We start from the raw sequence: 19,045 nt of genomic DNA, 5'->3' as shown, positions 1-19,045 counted from the left end.
AAAAGGCCTCAGCAGGCACATCCTAAGGAAGACGGAGGCCAGTTGTGCCGTGGCCAAGTCTTTAGTTCCTTATGAAATTATGAGCTGCAAGGCAAGTCTTTTTGTTAATGAGAACTGTTTCAGCCCGGCAGTGAGGATAAAGAAGGGGGCAACATGCTAAAAGTGGTCATATCAGATTTTTACCCATGATGTGACCCTGGCTTTGCACTATATATTGGTGGTGGAAAGTACCATCAAATTGCAGCTCAGATGGCAACTTCCTGGGGTTTTCAGGGCAAGAGAGATTTGTTATTGCCTCCCTCTGCCTCTCCCTGGACTTCCTTGGTGGTCTCCCATCCAAATACTAACCAGGGCCAACCTGTTTTGCTTCCAATATTTATCAGATTTTGCTAGACTGGGCCATCCAGGTGTTACGTGCATACATATCAGTCAGTCACATGCTGGCGTTGAAAATTTCGTTTTCTACCAAAGAGTTGGGTCAGCCCTTTCTGTCTTACCTCACAGTGACATGAGACAAGTATGTTTATTCACTTGAGAAAGAATGGAAGGAATATTGCTATAAAAGTAGCACAGCTACCACCATTCTGGAGAAGGTTCGGGGTTGTAGTTATTCCTTTTCTAACAGGCCTTTCCATCATTTTAGGGAGATCTACATCATATGGATCATTATGAATCTTAATAGAGGAGACTTGCCATCTGTACCTAGAATGTGCTCCATGATACTGGACCAATCATGTCTTTCAGAAATTATGATTTTTCCAATAGTAGCAGATGTTTCCAGTAGTAGCAGATTGATTGCATGCTCAATCAGTGACTATCCCAGAAAGAAGAAAACACTGCAGGAGCTCTAAGAAGCCTATTTGGATGAACAGAGAACAAGAGGAACTAAGAAAGAAAAGGGAGATGTTCAGGAAATGGAGGGAAGGACAGAGCTCTAAGGAAGAGTACCTACAGGTTACTAGGCACTGTAGATCAATCATAAGAAAGGCCAAAGCTGAGAGTGAGCTAAGATTGGCCAGGGAAGCTCACTGTAACAAGAAAAGATTTTTCAGTTATGTGAGGAGCAAACGTAAAGTACAGGAGGCAATAGGCCCACTGTTGGGTGTGGATGGACAAACTCTAACAGAGGATGCAGAGAAAGCAGAAAGGCTCAGCGCCTATTTTACATCTGTTTTTTCCCACAGGTCAAAGGGTTTAGGCACATCTAGAGATGGCAGTAGCCAAGAGATAGTGTCTGGGTGGCAGGTTGACATGGACAGAGAGGTTGTTGAGAGGCATTTAGCTGCACTGGATGAATTCAAATCCCCTGGACCGGATGAAATGCACCCGAGAGTGCTCAAAGAACTTTCCGGAGAACCTGCAGAACCCTTGTCCATCATCTTCGGGACCTCTTTAAGGACTGGAGATGTCCCGGAGGACTGGAAGAGAGCAAACGTTGTTCCGATCTTCAAGAAAGGGAGGAAGGATGACCCGGTAAACTATAGACCAGTGAGTCTGACCTCTGTTGTGGGTAAGATAATGGAGCAGATATTAAAGGGAGCGATCTGCAAATATCTGGAGGACAATTTGGTGATCCAAGGAAGTCAGCATGGATTTGTCTCCAACAGGTCCTGTCAGACCAACCTGGTTTCCTTTTTTGACCAAGTGACAGGTTTGCTGGATTGTGGAAATTCGGTTGATGTCGTTTACTTGGATTTGAGTAAAGCTTTTGATAAGGTTACCCATGATGTTCTGATGGATAAATTGAAGGACTGCAATCTGGATTTTCAGATAGTTAAGTGGATAGGGAATTGGTTAGAGAACCGCACTCAAAGAGTTGTTGTCAATGGTGTTTCATCAGACTGGAGGGAGTTGAGTAGTGGGGTACCTCAGGGCTCGGTGCTCGGTCTGGTACTTTTTAACATATTTATTAATGATCTAGCTGAGGGGGTGGAAGGACTACTCATCAAGTTTGCAGATGACACCAAATTGGGAGGACTGGCAAATACTCCAGAAGATAGAGACAGAGTTCAACGAGATCTGAACACAATGGAAAAATGGGCAAATGAGAACAAGATGCAATTTAATAAAGATAAGTGTAAAGTTCTGCATCTGGGTCAGAAAAATGAAAAGCATGCCTACTGGATGGCGGATACGCTTCTAGGTAACACTGTGTGTGAACGAGACCTTGGGGTACTTGTGGATTGTAAACTAAACATGAACAGGCAGTGTCATGCAGCGGTAAAAAAGGCAAATGCCATTTTGGGCTGTATCAACAGGGGCATCACATCAAAATCACAAGATGTCATAGTCCCATTGTATACGGCACTGGTCAGACCACACCTGGAGTACTGTGTGCAGTTCTGGAGGCCTCACTTCAAGAAGGACGTCGATAAAATTGAAAGGGTACAGAGGAGAGCGATGAGTATGATCTGGGGCCAAGGGACCAAGCCCTATGAAGATAGGTTGAGGGGAATGTTCAGCCTGGAGAAAAGGAGGTTGAGAGGGGACATGAAAGCCCTCTTTAAGTATTTGAAAGATTGTCATTTGGAGGAGGGGAGGATGCTGTTCCCATTGGCTGCAGAGGAAAGGACACGCAGTAATGGGTTTAAACTACAAGTACAACGATATAGGCTAGATATCAGGAAAACAATTTTCATAGTCAGAGTAGTTCAGCAGTGGAATAGGCTGCCTAAGGAGGTGGTGAGCTCCCCCTCACTGGCAGTCTTCAAGCAAAGGTTGGATACACACTTTTCTTGGATGCTTTAGGATGCTTAGGGCTGATCCTGCGTTGAGCAGGGGGTTGGACTAGATGGCCTGTATGGCCCCTTCCAACTCTATGATTCTATGATTCTATGTTTCATGCACTATTTTGTTAATTTACATATGTACTTCTGAGCCAATATTATTCCGTTATTGAAGCAGGCTTATAATAGGCAGTGGGGGGGGGGGGACTGAATATATATCAGCTGCCCTTCCCCCAATCAAAGGCTGCTTCTGCCATCCAACTCCAAACTCTCAGACTGCTTTCTGCTATGCCAGACTGCACCGTGATTCCATCTGTGAGCATATGCCCCATATTAGAAGACTTTGGGACAGTATCCATTTAGTAATCTCCAGTTGTAATGGTTAAAAAAAGCCTACAGTCACCATTTACAACAGCACGTTATATCTATGTACTGCAATTAATTCACACATGTTTTCCTTTATAGAAACTGATCTCTGTCAGTAAAGGAAATTTTAACATCTGAAGCCATCCCAAGTGTTTACAAATACATACTAGCAAATCCAGAGCCTCAGACGACAACCATTTGGTAATCTGATCACTACATTGCACTCCTCCCGGTGTTTATTAGTAATATTGCAACATTTCCCCCAACAGAGCCACTTGGTGACTGACAGCTGATTCAAATGATGACCGCTCTGTTCCTGGTCAGCCCCTTATTAACCATGTTTATAGTGAATGGGCCATCTGCACGGTTTGCTGTGAGCAAAGCCACAGTTTTGCATGCCAGAGGGCAGCTCTCCCAAAGCATGTTGAGAATTTGATATATAAAATTATGTCTTCTATACTTATGGCAGGTTAGTCAATTGACCTGTAACCAACAAACATGATTCAATTTGGGCAGGAAGAAGTCACATAAAAAGGCAGTGTAAACTGGGCCTGATATACTACATAGGGTGCTTGTTTCTGAAATTCATCTCTTGACTGAAGAGGACAAGGGTGGTTTGGAGAATACACTGGCAACTAGCAATTTTGCTTCTTTTTTTGGCTCTGGGAAGTGCTAATATAGACAACAAAAGACACCTGAGTGAGCTTTCCAAAGCATTCTCAATGAAAGCCTTGCCTTGGTGGGTGTGGATGAATGTTTAATCCTTTCAGAAATTTGACTATTTCCACCGGTGAACAGAGGACAAGACCTGAGCTGCTCATAGTGAAACCTGAGCCTGGGAGCCAACATGTCAGGGCACTCCTCCCAGTTCTGATTAGAAATGGCTCTAGCAGGTTACACCAGGATGGCTAGGAGCTAGAAATGTTTGCACTGTAAACTTTCCTACCAAAGTATATGAGATATAAGGGATTAGACCAGCGTTTCTTGACAACCTTGGAAGGGCTTCCTGAATGGGTGGGAGGTAATTATTTTAAAATATATTTAAAACATTTTTCAAACATTTATCTGGTGATATGACCATATATGGTTATGTTGAGTTGCCAGCCCCCCCCCCCCCCCGTTTCCAGTGATGGGCCTGGAGGGAGTGGGAGGGGGAGAGGCCCTGGGTGAGCATGTTTACAGCTACGCTTCCCAACCATGTTCTGCATGATTGCCCTACTTCGGGGCTTCTCAAAGCCTGAATTTTTTTAGGGGTTTCTCAACAGTAAAAAAGGCTGGATTAGACAAAGCAATGTTATTGGATTTTATTCCCAGATGCCATAGAGACTGGTAGAATTTTGTCAGAAGAATACAATGGTCATAGCAAACACTCTTTTCCAACAACCCAAGAGACGACTCTACACATGGACAACACCAGACGGTCAACACAGAAATCAGATTGACTCTGTGCTCTGCAGCCAAAGATGGAGAAGTTCTATACAGTCAGTGAAAACAAGACCAGGAGCTGATTGTGATTCAGATCATCAGCCTCTTGTTGCAAAATTTAGGCTTAAGTTGAAGAAAGTAGGGAAAAGCACTAGGCCACAGGTATGAACTAAATCATATCCCTGACGAATATACAGTAGAGGTGACAAATAGATTTGAATTAGATCTGATAGACAGAGTGCCTGAAGAACTATGGACAGAGGTTAGCAACATTGTACAAGAGGTAGCAACTAAAACCATCCCAAAGAAAAAGAAATGCAAGAAATCAAAATGGCTGTCTGAGGAAGCTTTACAAATAGCTGAGGAGAGAAGGGAAGTGAAAGGCAAGGGAGAAAGAAAACAATACACCCAATTGAATGCAGAATTCCAGAGAATAGCTAGAAGAGATAAGAATGCCTTCTTAAATGAACAATGCAAACAAATAGAAGAAAACAATAGAATAAGGAGGACCAAAGATCTCTTCAAGAAAATTGGAGATATGAAGAGACCGTTTCATGCAAAGATGGGTATGATAAAGGACCAAAATAGTAGGGACTTAACAGAAGCAGAATAGATTTTTAAAAGGTGGCAAAATTATACAGAAGAACTATACAAGTGCAAGCTTAACGTCCCTGATAACCACAATGGGGTAGTCACTGACCTGGAGCTAGACATTCTGGAATGTGAAGTCAAATGGGCGTTAGGAAGTCTGAGCAACAATAAAGCTAGTGGAGGTGACAACATTCCAGTTGAACTATTCAAAAATTTAAAAGATGATGCAGTAAAAGTGCTACACTCAATATGCCAGCAAATTTGGAAAACTCAACAGTGGATTGGAAAAGGTCAGTTTACATTCCAATCCTAAAGAAGGGCAATGCCAAAGAATGTTCAAACTACTGCACCATTGCACTCATTTCTCATACTAGCAAAGTTATGCTCAAAATCCTACAAGCTAGGCTGCAGCAAGTTGTGGACCAAGAACTTCCAGAAGTACGGGCAGGATTTCGAAGAGGCAGAGGAACTAGAGATCAAATTGCCAACATATGCTGGATCATGGAGAAAACTAGGGAGTTCCAGAAAAACATCTACTTCTGCTTCATTGACTATGCTAAAGCCTTTGTGTGTAGTACAACAAATTGTGGCAAGTTCTTTAAGAGATGGGAATACCTGAGCATCTTATCTCTCTCTTGAGAAAACTATATGCAGGTCAAGAAGCAATAGTGAGAATCGTGCATGGAATCACTGATTAGTTCAAAATTGAGAAAGGAGTTTGGCAAGGCTGTGTACTGTCGCCTTGCCTATTTAACTTGTATGCGGAGCACATCATGAGAAAGGCGGAGTTAGATGAGTCACAAATAGGGATCAAGATTGCAGGAAGAAATAGCAACAACCTCAGGTATGCAGATGATACCACTCTAATGGCAGAAAGCAAAGAAGAATTTAAGAGCTTATTGATGCGGGTGAAGGAGGAGAGTGCAAAAGTTCACTTCAAACTCAACATCAAGAAAACTAAGATCATGGCATTTTACCCTCTCAATTCCTGGCAAATAGATGAGGAAGAAATGGAGGTAGTAACAGATTTTATTTTCCTGGGCTCCAAGATCACTGCAGATGGGGACTGCAGCAAAGAAATTAAAAGACACTTGCTCCTGGGGAGGAAAGCTATGGCAAATTTAGACAGCATCGTAAAAAGCAGAGACATCACCATGCCAACAAAAGTGTGTCTACTCAAGGCTGTGGTCTTCCCAGTTGCAATGTATGGCTGTTAAAGTTGGACCATAAGGAAGGCCGAGCATCAAAGAATTGAGGCTTTTGAACTCTGGTGCTGGAGAAGACTCTTGCGATTCCCTTGGACTGCAAGGCGAACAAACCGATCAGTCCTAGAGGAGATCAGCCCTGACTGCTCCTTAGAAGGCCAGATCCTGAAGATGAAATTCAAATATTTTGGCCACCTCATGAGAAGGAAGGACTCCCTGGAGAAGAGCCTAATGCTGGGAGCGATCGAGGGCAAAAGAAGAAGGGGACGACAGAGAATGAGGTGGCTGGATGGAATCACTGAAGCAGTCGGTGCGAACAGAAATGGTCTCCGGGGAATGGTAGAGGACAGGAAGGCCTGGAGGATCATTGTCCATGGGGTCACAATGGGTCGGACACGTCTTCGCACCTAACAACAACATTTATAAGCCACATTGCTTCCATCATGGAATCCAAAGAGGCATGACATAGGATTCCCAAGAATCACCCGTCCCATTAGTGACCAGACTCAGAGCTGCTTAGATCTGCAGGAGAGGAATACAATATTGTATACCCAAAGCTGTAGTAGCTTGGACTTTTGGGGCTATATTTTATGAGCAGTGACTTAGGCAAACCCTTAGGCAGCATAATGTACATGCACAAATAGGTTTAGTGGCAAGGGGCTACAGGAAGGAAGGCTTAAACTTGCAAAAAAATGATGAATAAAAATAAGAATTCTGTGATATCCTTGCACTATTTCACTGTTTCCTTCCCCTCATATACCTTTGAAGGTCACTGTGGAAGGAGGTTCACGTTTCCCTGCTGTCCTTCACAGTATGGGACTAGAGGCCAAAAGGGGAAGTGAGTTTGCTGAATGGAAAGATGTCCAAGAACATTGATTAACCAGTGGGCCAGGTCTGGCCAGGAACCAGTGGATTTGGGTGTGGCTGGTTAGCCACATCAACTGCCATTGATGGGAAGGTGTGCTGGTGAGTTTGTGGGATGATGGGCCCAAAGTGCAGGAACATAGACCAAACAATTGGCAGCAGGGGCAGGTAAGACAGGGAACACCGTGTGGTTTTATGCAGTCTGTGTGGTCCCACAACAGATACTGCTGGTGGTATAGACAAACATGTGCAGTTCAAGGACTGAATGTATTTTCAGATGCACTAAGACAGTGGGAATTAATATGCACCTGCTTTTGTTCATAAACATGGCATGAATTTGTCCTTGTGCAACCTTTAGGGACAGACAGACAGCTTCCATCATAACAAAGAGTTAAGTATGATGAGAAAGTAATTTCAGGCAGCAGATTCCAGGGGAGTCCCTGTTTCCCTGCACCCATCTTCTCTATGTTGTTAGGAAAACACACAAACAAGCAGCTGAGAGTTTCATTTTGACATTTTGCTTCAATTACACAGAATATCTGAGGCAAATGCTGCCTAAAGACTTAGGTTATCACTCTGAATGTAAAAGTGTGTGTAGAGGACAGTATAGTGTTAGTGCTTAATAGTCCCAACAGAATTCTCTAACATTATTTAGATCACTAAATTGATTAGGTAAGCGGATATCCTTTCTTTAGGGCCAGGGAAGGAGAAGGGGTTAGGGGACTGGTACTTCATCATCTCTGTCACCACTACCAAAAACATTCATACAAAAATTAAAAGAGCTGTGGCTTGCCCACACACACTTACAATTCAATAAAGTATGAATCATGAGGGGGGATATCTCAAGTAAGATTTTGTAAGCACATACTTCTTTGTGAACCATTTCAGCTTGGCTTCAGTTTGGGATTCAGAACAAAGACTGCTTTGATTGCCTTTGGTTGATGACCTCTGTCAGGATCTCAAAAGGGGGTATGTGACCCCGCTAGTTCTGCTGGATCTCTCAGCAGCCTTCAGTACTATCGTACTATTCTTTGGTATTATTCAACAAAGTAAGAAACAGAATAGGGACATGGTAGGACCATTGCAGTGACCAGAAAGTGATGTTGTAACTGGTGATGAAGAGAGGGCCGAATTGCTCGATTCCTACTTCTCCTCAGTCTTCTCTTCGGAGGAGAATCATGCTCAACATTGCAAAATCATGATAGTCAGGTGGAAGATGGCAGCTTAAGCAGTTAACCTTTTGGTGAGCTCCTGATCTGGACCGGGGGGGGGGGGGGGGAGGCGAACGCATCAACACCCAGCAGAAGCAAGTAAGGCACACAAGCCTCTCTAATTTCTCCTCTTAAGGACTGCAGAAGATTTCGGAGTTCCAAGGAGCCTGTTTCTGATCCGTAGTGAGTCATTCTCTGGATCCCAAGCCACCTGTGATCAGGGCCACCCCCATTTCTTCTTTCTTGTCTCCCCCCCTTTTTTCCTGCCATTTAAAAAAGGTGCTTGAGAATGGACTTGACCCTCTCCCTTGGATCCCCATCTGTGGTCAGAAGTCTGAAGCTTGAAAGACTCTCTTGCTGACTTTGAAGAGGCATGAGTAAAACCCTGAAATTTTGATTTCCCCCATTCTCCCCCCAGGGTGCTTTCCCGGTGGTAGTGAAGCTACCGTGCAAATGGAGAAGCTTCCCTGCTGCTGGCTTTTTGATAACCGGGGTGGGGGGGGGGGTGGGGGGGGAATCAAACTAAAACAGAAACACCTAAAAGGGGAGCTTACGCTATATGTTTATCTATCAGCGATCTTCATCCCAATACTGTTCCATTGCGTGATCCACCGTGATGCTCGTTGCCAATGTAAGATTGGGGTGACCTAATACTTTTCTACTTTTGGCGACATTCTGGAAGGGAGGCCCCTTCTTAGCTGCTTGCATTTCTCCCTGACATTTCTTGGAAAACTCTCTCCTTTTCACACAGCTCGGATTACTCTTTCTTGTACAGTTTTTTTTTCCTTTTCTTGGTTTTATTTGCCCATTTTCCAGGACTAGGATTATGAGCAGACCCCTTTCCGCATCTTCTTCCAGGCTTCAGAATAATCCAACAGAGCAGGCGGAAGGTCTTTACTTGTGTCCGAACATGTGGATTACAATTTTTTTTGTTTCTTTTGCCTTTTTTATTCTTCCACTTTCACAGCATATTTTTTTTGGTATAATTTTTTCTTGTTTTTTTCTTTTTCTAGCCTCTTTTTTATTTTCCTTTTTTTTATTGTAATGAATTTTTTTTATTTTCATAAAGATAGAAATAAAGGATGCAACACGAGTTATTGATACAAAAAGCAGTAAATAAAATATAATCATCATTTGAAAATATACGACCCCACATTGACTCCACAGTGATATAAACTTTTGCCCAAAACTCTAAGAGCCATGAGTCTAAGAGCCATCCACATTTCCACTACATTAAAAAAAAAGCCTGTTTAGATATACAAAAGAAAAGTTATTATTAATCAACTTACTTGAGAGATCGTAGACCTCACGTTAACTGCTTCATACAATCTAAGAGCTATCCTGGCAGATATTTCTAGGTTTAAGTTAGATGCTTAACATTAAACATTTCTTATAGAACAGTATGAGTTTTGGCCCTGTATCAATACCCTGATGAAGGGAGAGGAAAGTAGGGCTTTGCCTTAAAGATGTACAAAGAAAAAAAATTACAAAAGGATTTCATAATTTCTCCTTATCCTTAATACAGATACATCTACAAACCATTTATACTTGACCCATTCTAAGAGCCATCCTGACAGGTATAAGTTGAGAGCTTTGCATTTTCTACAGATCAATATGAGCTTTGGCCCTATAACAATACACCAATAAAAAAAATAAGGGGGGAAAGCCCCATTTTATATTTCCAACACTAACGATTATATTACCTATATGCCTACTAAGGAAAAGAAACAAGAGAGAAAAAAGGCACTGCTTCCCCTTTTTCATAAAAATAGCAATGTAGAATACAGTATATGTTGTTAATACAGAGAATAATAAGATTTCCAGGTTTAGATTAAATGCTTCACATTAAACATAGAACAAGCTTTCAGTCTTCTATAGCTTCTCCTTATCCTTAATTCTTATACATCTACAAAACAATTTATACTTGACCCATTCTAAGAGCCATCCTGACAGGTATATTTTCAGATTTAAGTTGAAAGCTTAACATTAAACATTTTCTACAGGTCAGTGTAGGCTTTGGTCCTAGAACAATACACTAATAGAAGAAAGAAAAAATAAGGGGGGAGAACCCCATTTTATATTTCCAACACTAATGATTATATTACCTATATGCCTACAAAGGAAAAGAAACAAGAAACAAGAGAGAAAGAGACACTGCTTCCCCTTTTTCATAAAAATAGAAATATAGAATACAGTATAACATTAAACATAAAACAATATGAGCTTTCGGTCTTCTTAAGGGGGTCTCATCTCGAGGCTTGCTACATCTTGTCGTTCCCGTAGACTTATATTCTGTCCCATTGGCCTTTGGCGTAGAAAGTGCAGTTGTACTCTTTCCCGCAGAATATGCATCGATAAATCTTGAGGCCGTTGCACCTCCTGGACTCCAGTATCAATACAATTTTTTCCCCAAAGAGCTCCTTTAAATCGGTTACTTTCACTGCAGATCCATATTTCTTTTGATTGATTTTTGTACACTGTTGCTTTGAGATGGCTGTATGTCTTTTTAAAAAGGGTGTCCTTATCTGGGCTGCAGAACTCCGGCATCCCATTTTCCGTCTCCAGAATTTCAGATTTCTCTTCTACTGTTGGGGCCATTTCGCACGGCTTCAAAATAGCACAATGGTTGCTAATTGGAAACGCTACTAATTTGCCATAACCCACGACGTCGTAGACAATCTGCAACAATCCTGAAACCGACCCGCAAAAAGCGCTTCGTTGTAGCGCTTTCGGGGGAATCCAGAAAAGTGGATTCACCCTCCGGATAGCGATACACTCCTGCAACCAATCTGCAACAGTAGCGCTAAAGACCTGTGCGTTACCATTGTTGCTGGTTCTTCAAAGTCCCTCCCCCTGGCTCTCTCCTCCAAACTTCCGGCGAAGCGATCGCCATTTTTTTTTCTCCGAGCGAGCGGGGATAAACGCACCAGCGAGCCTCTTTCTGTTTAGAGGCTTCCCTGGCTTCAGTCCTTCACCTTTAGTCACTAAGCACAAACCACATAAAAGCCCGTTTGCTGAAATAAAGTCCCTTTATTTTTTACACATAAATTCAGCCGAAAATCGGGACCGTGAGAGGGGGGGGGGGATTTTTTTTTTATCACTCGAGGCAGCGTGCAAACGATCATACAATCAAACGACAGTTCACGTTAGGCAGCTGGATGGGTCTCTCCGTAGCAACGAATCTACCTAGATTCGTTGCTATGGGTCTTGTTTTTTTTTTTAAAAAACCTTTCTTAAAGGGAAAGGGGCTGTTTGGGAGCATGCTAACGGCTGCCCATTGGCTGCTTGACGGCCAGGGGCGGGACGAGCTTGGCAATAGCGCTTCCTTTCTAGCGATTTCTGCCGAGACCGGAAGCCTGTGGGAAACGCTAAAAAACGCAACTGATTCCACTACAAAGGCAGGTATGCATAACGACGAATTCCACTATTTTAAATGGCGATTTTTCATTCCGCAAACAATTTGCAACAAAGATCCCCGTGCGAAAAGGCCCTTGGTTTTCCACCTTGTTTAGAGCTGTCATCAGCCACTGTTATTGATCCATCATTCCTGTTAAAGACTTCTTCCTTGGCATCTTGGATCTCCTTGAAGATATGAATTTCAGATTTCTCTTCTGCTGTTGGTTTTCCACCTTGTTTAGAGCTGTCATCAGCCACTGTTATTGATCCATCATTCCTGTTAAAGACTTCTTCCTTGGCATCTTGGATCTCCTTGAAGATATGAATTTCAGATTTCTCTTCTGCTGTTGGTTTTCCACCTTGTTTAGAGCTGTCATCAGCCACTGTTATTGATCCATCATTCCTGTTAAAGACTTCTTCCTTGGCATCTTGGATCTCCTTGAAGATATGAATTTCAGATTTCTCTTCTGCTGTTGGTTTTCCACCTTGTTTAAAGCTGTCATCAGCCACTGTTATTGATCCATCATTCCTATTGGAGACTTCTTCCTTGCCATCTTGGATCTCCTTGGAGATATTTTTGACCAATCCATCTATAAATACTTTGTAATCTTGGGTTTGTATCTCTATTAGATGAGCCAATCTTTTTAACATAGACATGTTTTTGACTTTAAAAAAACCCGGCCTCAAACAATTTTACAAGTGGCCAGTAGAGGTCCTCTGTTTTATCCTCTGGCATGTGACGTATTGAAGTTAGTTAAGGCAGATATTCTCGTGCTGGCACAGAGTTCTCGTGAGATCTTCCCATTCACAGCTCTTATCTCTTATTTCCGAAAACCAAAACAATTACAATAAGAGCTTTTGCCAATTAATTCGAGTTGATTTGAGTCCTTCTTCGGCTTAGTTAGGAGAATTAGCCTGCCTCATAACGAGGTGGCTTCGGGCAGAGCAGAGTAAGAGGAGGGGGGAAACAAAGGGCTTTGATGCAGGAAGAGAGACGGAGAAAAAAAAACGAGAGATACTTGCAGTAAATGATGTTTTGGAACTCAGCCGATGTCCTCCCCTCAGTTCAAAACATTCATTTGTGGTAAATCATCGTGTAGGATTGAAGCAGATACTTTAAGATTAAAGAAAGAAAAGAAAGTCCGAGATAGAAAATGGCAGTCGTCCTCTGGACCTGGAACGCTGACAGCCTATAATCCAGGGAGATATACTCCCTAAAGGATTGGAGACGGCCCCAAGAACTTCCTGGGTAGAAAGGTGAGGTGGGGTTTGCGTACCCCTCCTCTTTTCTGCCAATTGCTTGCGCAATTGACCCCTGTCAGGCTTCAGAGATAGCAGAGCAGATGCCCTGCCACCCTCTCAGGACGACATCTTTAGCCACACACCTCCTTTTTTTCTTCTTGATTTTTCAGCTGCAGCCTTTCTCTCAAAATAAGAAGCTGCATGGAGAGCATGATGATGGTGATGATATGATTCTTTTTAGCTTTTATGCATTTCCCTGTTTGGTTTGCATCTTTGATTATTCTCTTTAACTCCTATTTCTATTTGGTTTTTAGTGGCATCAATCGGCACAAGGCTACTTCTTTCATTTTTTGCGTTTTCTTTTTTGCTGCTTATATTTTGGTTCTCTGGCCCTTTTTAATTTTTTGCTGCACCGTATTTCTGTTGCATGAGTAATTGTTATTCATAAAGCTCCCCTTTCTTGTTATAAGGTAATTGCAGGGGTGTTAGAAATTTTCTTTACTATGTAAAATTATGAACTGGCTCTTAAATACTAAATAAGGTTTTCTCTTTGATAAACTGTATCCACAACTAAGTAATTAGTTAATGCAATTTATCTTAGAGCATTGAGGATATAATATTAGCATAATATTGGTTGATGTCAGGAAAGCCTAGCAATCTTCCCAAATTGACTAGATCCCCAAAGAAAAAACTCCAATTTAATTGCCTTTTGGAAGGGAAAAAGGGTAACGGCCACTTCAAGGAAGACCAAAAAGGACAAAGATAAAGACAAGGAGAATGAAATAGAATTGGAAACAGAAGACTCTGAAGAAGAAGTCTTGGATATGACACAAATGGTCTGTCTTCTAGCAAAGCAAAGTAAAGAATTGAAAGCCTTCGCTGCACAAGCAACAGGTCAAGGAAATTCAGGACTGTAAAAAAGAGCTCTCTGATAAGATTGATTGACTGAAATCCATGGTTGAGGATAATACTAAACAATTTGGAGAACAAAAGAACAGAATTGAAAGGGTAGAGCTGGATTTGCAGGACTGGAAAACCACAGCAGAAGAGAAGTTTGAGGTTTTGGTAACTGAAGCCAGGGCCAAAAATGTGAGGATAAAAGGGGTTTCTAAAAAACTATGGAAAACAAGATTTGCGGCAAGAACTAACTACTTCCTTGGAAGAATACCTCCCCGATGAGGTCATAAGCACTGACAAGGTCTACAGAGTTTATTCCAAAGCAGTGGCACATAAGAACCAGCCAAGAGACATACTGGTCAGCATTGACAGTAAACCGGTTAAGAAAGCTCTCCTGGAAAAAAAACCGCACTGATCCACTACAGCTTGAGGGACAGGAAGTTCAAGTATTTCAGGACATACCTGATGACATCTTATGAAAGAGAGCACAATTCCATTTTTAATGTCAAATCCTAATTGGCCAAAGCATAAGGAAGGTTCTGTTTGCCTTGGAAGTTATTCTGCCGACAGGGAGCAAAATTGTTAAAACTCTTCAACAAGCTCAAGAACTTGCTGATTCCCTATCTCAAGGTTCTGCATTGGCTCAGCTTCAACAAGAAGTTCCACCAAGACCGCAGTGAGATCAGAAAGGAGCATCAGGTCAAGATACAAGACCCCATCAACAAGGGGCAGCAAGTACCTCGCAGTGTCAGTGAGAAATTAAAGATTCTCTCTGTAAACATTAATTGCATGAATGCTGCTACTAATCGCTCTAAAATATCCAACCAACTCACAAAGCTTAGAGCAGATATAATATGCCTTCAGGAAATGTATATTAACAGAAGACATCAAAACGTTTTAAATGTTAAAAAATTAGGAAAGGAATATGTGGCTTTTGCAACGGTGAAAAAAATAGGGGTCATGACTTACGTTGTTAACCCAAGCATAAAAACAGAAGCATTAATACAAGACACTGAAAGTCTCTTTGTTACTTTAACCATTCATCTCCCTGATGGGCAGAAATTTGTGCTTGTGAATATTTATGTGCCAAACAATGCAAAAGAAAATTTTTATGAAGAGTTCAACGCAATTTCGAATCCATGTAATTATACGTGTGTTGCTTCTCCACGTTCTTATAGACCTATTTCGTTGCTTAATATGGATTATAAAATTTTTGTTAAGGTTCTAGCTGAATGACTGAAAAAATGCATTGCGTGTGTTGTACCGTCGGATCAGATGGGTTTTATGCCAGAGAGATATATGAGAAATAATATATGCTTTGTATTGAATGCCATGGAGTTCGCTCAACACCAGCAACTGCAGACAGCTTTTCTTTTTTTAGATGCTGAGAAAGCCTTTGATAATGTTCAGTAGAATTTTTTGCATGTGACATTGGATTCTCTGGGCTGTGGAGAGACTTTCTTGAGCTTGATTAAGCACAGATATTCAGCCCAAGAAGCCAGAATCCTGATAAATGGTATGTTGACTAAGGATATTATTCAAATAAAGAAGGGCACCTCTGTCTTCATTGCTGTTCAATGTTTAGAAATGTTAGCGGTTAGGATACCGGCAGATGATAAACTTACTGGACTCCAAGTTGAAGGAGAGGAGTTCAAACTAAAAAGTTATGCTGATTATGTGGTCTGTGTTTTAACTAACCCACTGACATCTCCCCAATTCTGTTTGACTTACTGAAAGATTTTGGTCTATATAGAATCATTGAATAATAGAGTTGGAAGGTACCTCATGGGTCATCTAGTCCAACCCCCTGCACTATGCAGGACACTCACACCACTAACGCTCATCTACTATAACCTGCCACCCCTTTGCCTTCACAGAATCAGCCTCTCCATGGCCCATTATGCACGGCCGCAGAAACGGCGATTTCGGGTCACATGGAAAACGCGGAGGGGGAAGACGCGACGCACACCGGTTATGCACGGGGCGGGGCGCGACGGCGGCAAAACCCAGAGTAACCGATTATGCACGCGGCAATCCGGGCGCCGCTTCTGGTTGCGCCCCGGTTACCCGGAAGCCGCGCTTTCTTCCGCGTTTCACTGACGCGGCTTTTTCGGCGGCATGCACCGAAGCTGCAGCCGGTTGCAGCCGGCTCCGTGCGTTATCCGTGATTTTAGTCACCGCCATTCCACCCCGAATGTGCGCTAAAACCCCTGTGCATAATGGGTCTATCAGATGGCTATCTAGCCTCTGTTAAAAAAATTCCAAAGAGGAAGCTTGTTCCACTGAGAAGCCGCTCTAACTGTCAGGAACTTCTTCCAGATGTTTAGATGGAATTTCTTTTGAATTAATTTCATCCCATTTGTTCTGGTCTGTCCCTCTGGGGTAAGAGAGAACAATACTGCTCCATCCTCCATATGGCACCCTTTTAAATACTTGAAGATGGTTATCAGATTCCCTCTCAGTATTTTCCTCTCTAAGCTAAACAGACCAAGCTCCCCCAGCCTTTCTTCGTATGTCTTGGTCTCCAAACCCCTCACCATCTTTGTTGCCTTCCTCTGGACATGTTCCAGTTTGTCAACATCCCTTTTCAACTGGGGTGCCCAAAACTGAACACAGTACTCCAAGTCATTAGAGCTAAAACTAAAATTATCCAGATTTGGCTGTCAGACTTGGATGCACAATGTATTAGATATAGCTCTGGCTGTGAAGTTAACCCCAAGACAATTAAATATCTTGGAGTACACCTACGAGAAGACCCTGCAGAATTGGAGGTAAACAATTATTGAAAGCTATGGAAAAAACTGCAACAAGACTTGGTAAGATGGGCCAAGCTAAAACTCTCATGTTCCGCCCAAATTGTTACAGTTAAAACAAATAGTTTAACCTTTTATTTCAAGTGCTACCATTACCAATCAAAGATAAGATGATATCCAAGTGGCAAACGGAAATAAAACAATTCATTTGGGATTATAAGAGACCCAGGATTGCTTTTAAAATCTTACAAGATGGAAAGAAAAGAGGAGTTCAAGCCATAGCCAACTTGAAGCTTTATTTACATGCTGCTACACTTGTCACATTTGCAGACTGGATAACAGATCCGATGGCTAGAGATTTAACCTTGGAGAAAGAGGATTTAGGTGAAGGATTACACAATATTCTTTGGCCCTTGCCCAAACAGAAAGGAAAGAAATAAACAAATCTTAATTTGTGGGCATATGGCTTGTTCAAAATATGTCGCAGATACAAAAGCAGACTTTTCCCCTCACCTTCATTTATGAAATCCCCAGTTCAAGTTTATTTCACAAGAACTCCGTAAAAGAGAATAACTTGTTTAAAATGCAAGGACATGTTATTCAAGAAAGGAGAACTTAAATATATTCAAACATTTAAAAAAGGAGTTGAAATATAGTGGTTAGAACTAAATCAGTTGCTCTCCAGATTTAACTCAGAATTTGTCAGATGGGTGGAGATGGGTGCTCTACTCCCAGAATTTGAGAATATTTTAGCTCAAGCCAAGCCACATTTACAAGGTCAAATATACAAACTTTTATTGAAATATGAAACCGAATCAGAGCAGGTTAAGATATATATGATTAAATAGATGCAGAATATTGGAACCAACCTTACACTGGAAACATGGGAACGCATTTGGGTTAAAGTACTTAAACTAATTAAGTACTTAAAGTACTTAAACTAAACCAGCTTATGAGCCTCTTGTGGCGCAGAGTGGTAAGGCAGCCATCTGAAAGCTTTGCCCATGAGGCTGGGAGTTCAATCCCAGCAGCCGGCTCAAGGTTGACTCAGCCTTCCATCCTTCCGAGGTCGGTAAAATGAGTACCCAGCTTGCTGGGGGGTAAACGGTAATGACTGGGGAAGGCACTGGCAAACCACCCCGTATTGAGTCTGCCATGAAAACGCTAGAGGGCGTCACCCCAAGGGTCAGACATGACTCGGTGCTTGCACTCGGTGCTTTACCTTTACCTTTACTTAAACTAACAAACAGTCAGATATTAAAGGAGAATTGGTATAAGATGTTTTACAGATGGTATGTAACACCCAAAGTAATTGCAAATATGTCTAAGTGGTATAATAACATGTGCTGGAAATGTCAGGATAAGGTGTGGGGGGGGGGGTTCCATATGTGGTGGAGATGCGGGGAAGTGAACAGATTTTGGGTAAAAGTACACACTGTTTTAGAAGTGATGTTTAATATTAAGTTTCCTATGAGAGCTGAATACATGTTTTTAAGTTTGTGTCCAGATTTGCTTCCCTCTCATGCCAGGAACTTCTTCTTCTGTGCTACGACAGCAGCAAGACTAGTACTGGCCAAGAACTGGAAACCTTCGGAGATACCAACTGTTGAACAATGGTGGGACAAACATAATGTAACATAGTACACAATTAAAAACAGAATTTTAGACTTTTTTTCTGACGCACACTCCCAGCACAGAATTATATAAAAGCGAAGAGTGGTGAGCCTAGGCATATGCCATAGGAGGTGGTCTCCAAAAAGTCTAAAATTTACATATATTGGTTGGAGCCATAATTTACAGATCCCATTAAACCACTCAGCTACACTTTATAATGAGTTTAGATATTTTATATAGAGTTCATTGTCACAGTTCTGACCACTGAGGAAGACCCAGTAGGGTCGAAACGTGTTTGGTCTTATGTGCTGTTAGTTCTGTACAGTTTTTATGTAGTTTTTATTCTGTTTTTAATTGTGCACTATAATAAATAATTAACATTTTTACATTGTTCTAAAATTTCGTCAGCTATAGATGTCAAGCTGATAGGTCAGTAGTTACCCGGATCCTCCTTTTCCCCTTGCATTTGGCATTACACCTTCTGGCACTACACCTGTTCTCCAAGAATTGTGTACTATAATGTAACATCCCCCTTCAAGGATCGCTGCCTTGTTGTGGCAAGGGGGCTTGCGTAGTTCAGTGAAGCTATGAGCTATGCCGTGCAGGGTCACCCAAGACGGACAGGTCATAGCTGAGAGCTCTGACAAAAGGTGATCCACTGGAGAAGGAAATGGCAAACCACTCCAGTATCTTTGCCATGAAAACTCTATGGACAGTTCCAATAGGCATAACGATATGACGCTGGAAGATGAGCC

The 19,045-nt window shown here is 42.0% G+C and overlaps 1 protein-coding gene and 1 long non-coding RNA gene across 14 annotated transcripts in view; both read left to right on the top strand.

Annotated features, from left to right (window-relative positions):
* The window catches only part of CACNA1A (calcium voltage-gated channel subunit alpha1 A), a 406,947-nt gene that overhangs the window by 72,723 nt on the left and 315,179 nt on the right, over nucleotides 1-19,045 (top strand). The gene's annotated exons all lie outside the window — the stretch shown is intronic.
* On the top strand, nucleotides 9,287-10,487 carry LOC143832621 (uncharacterized). Its single transcript, XR_013229330.1, has 2 exons — nucleotides 9,287-9,965; nucleotides 10,342-10,487. It is a non-coding gene; the product is annotated as an uncharacterized LOC143832621 (long non-coding RNA).

This window comes from Paroedura picta, chromosome 3, assembly GCF_049243985.1.
Source record: "Paroedura picta isolate Pp20150507F chromosome 3, Ppicta_v3.0, whole genome shotgun sequence".
In the NCBI taxonomy this organism is placed as follows: domain Eukaryota; kingdom Metazoa; phylum Chordata; class Lepidosauria; order Squamata; family Gekkonidae; genus Paroedura; species Paroedura picta.
This window is presented reverse-complemented; position numbering and strand designations above follow the sequence as displayed.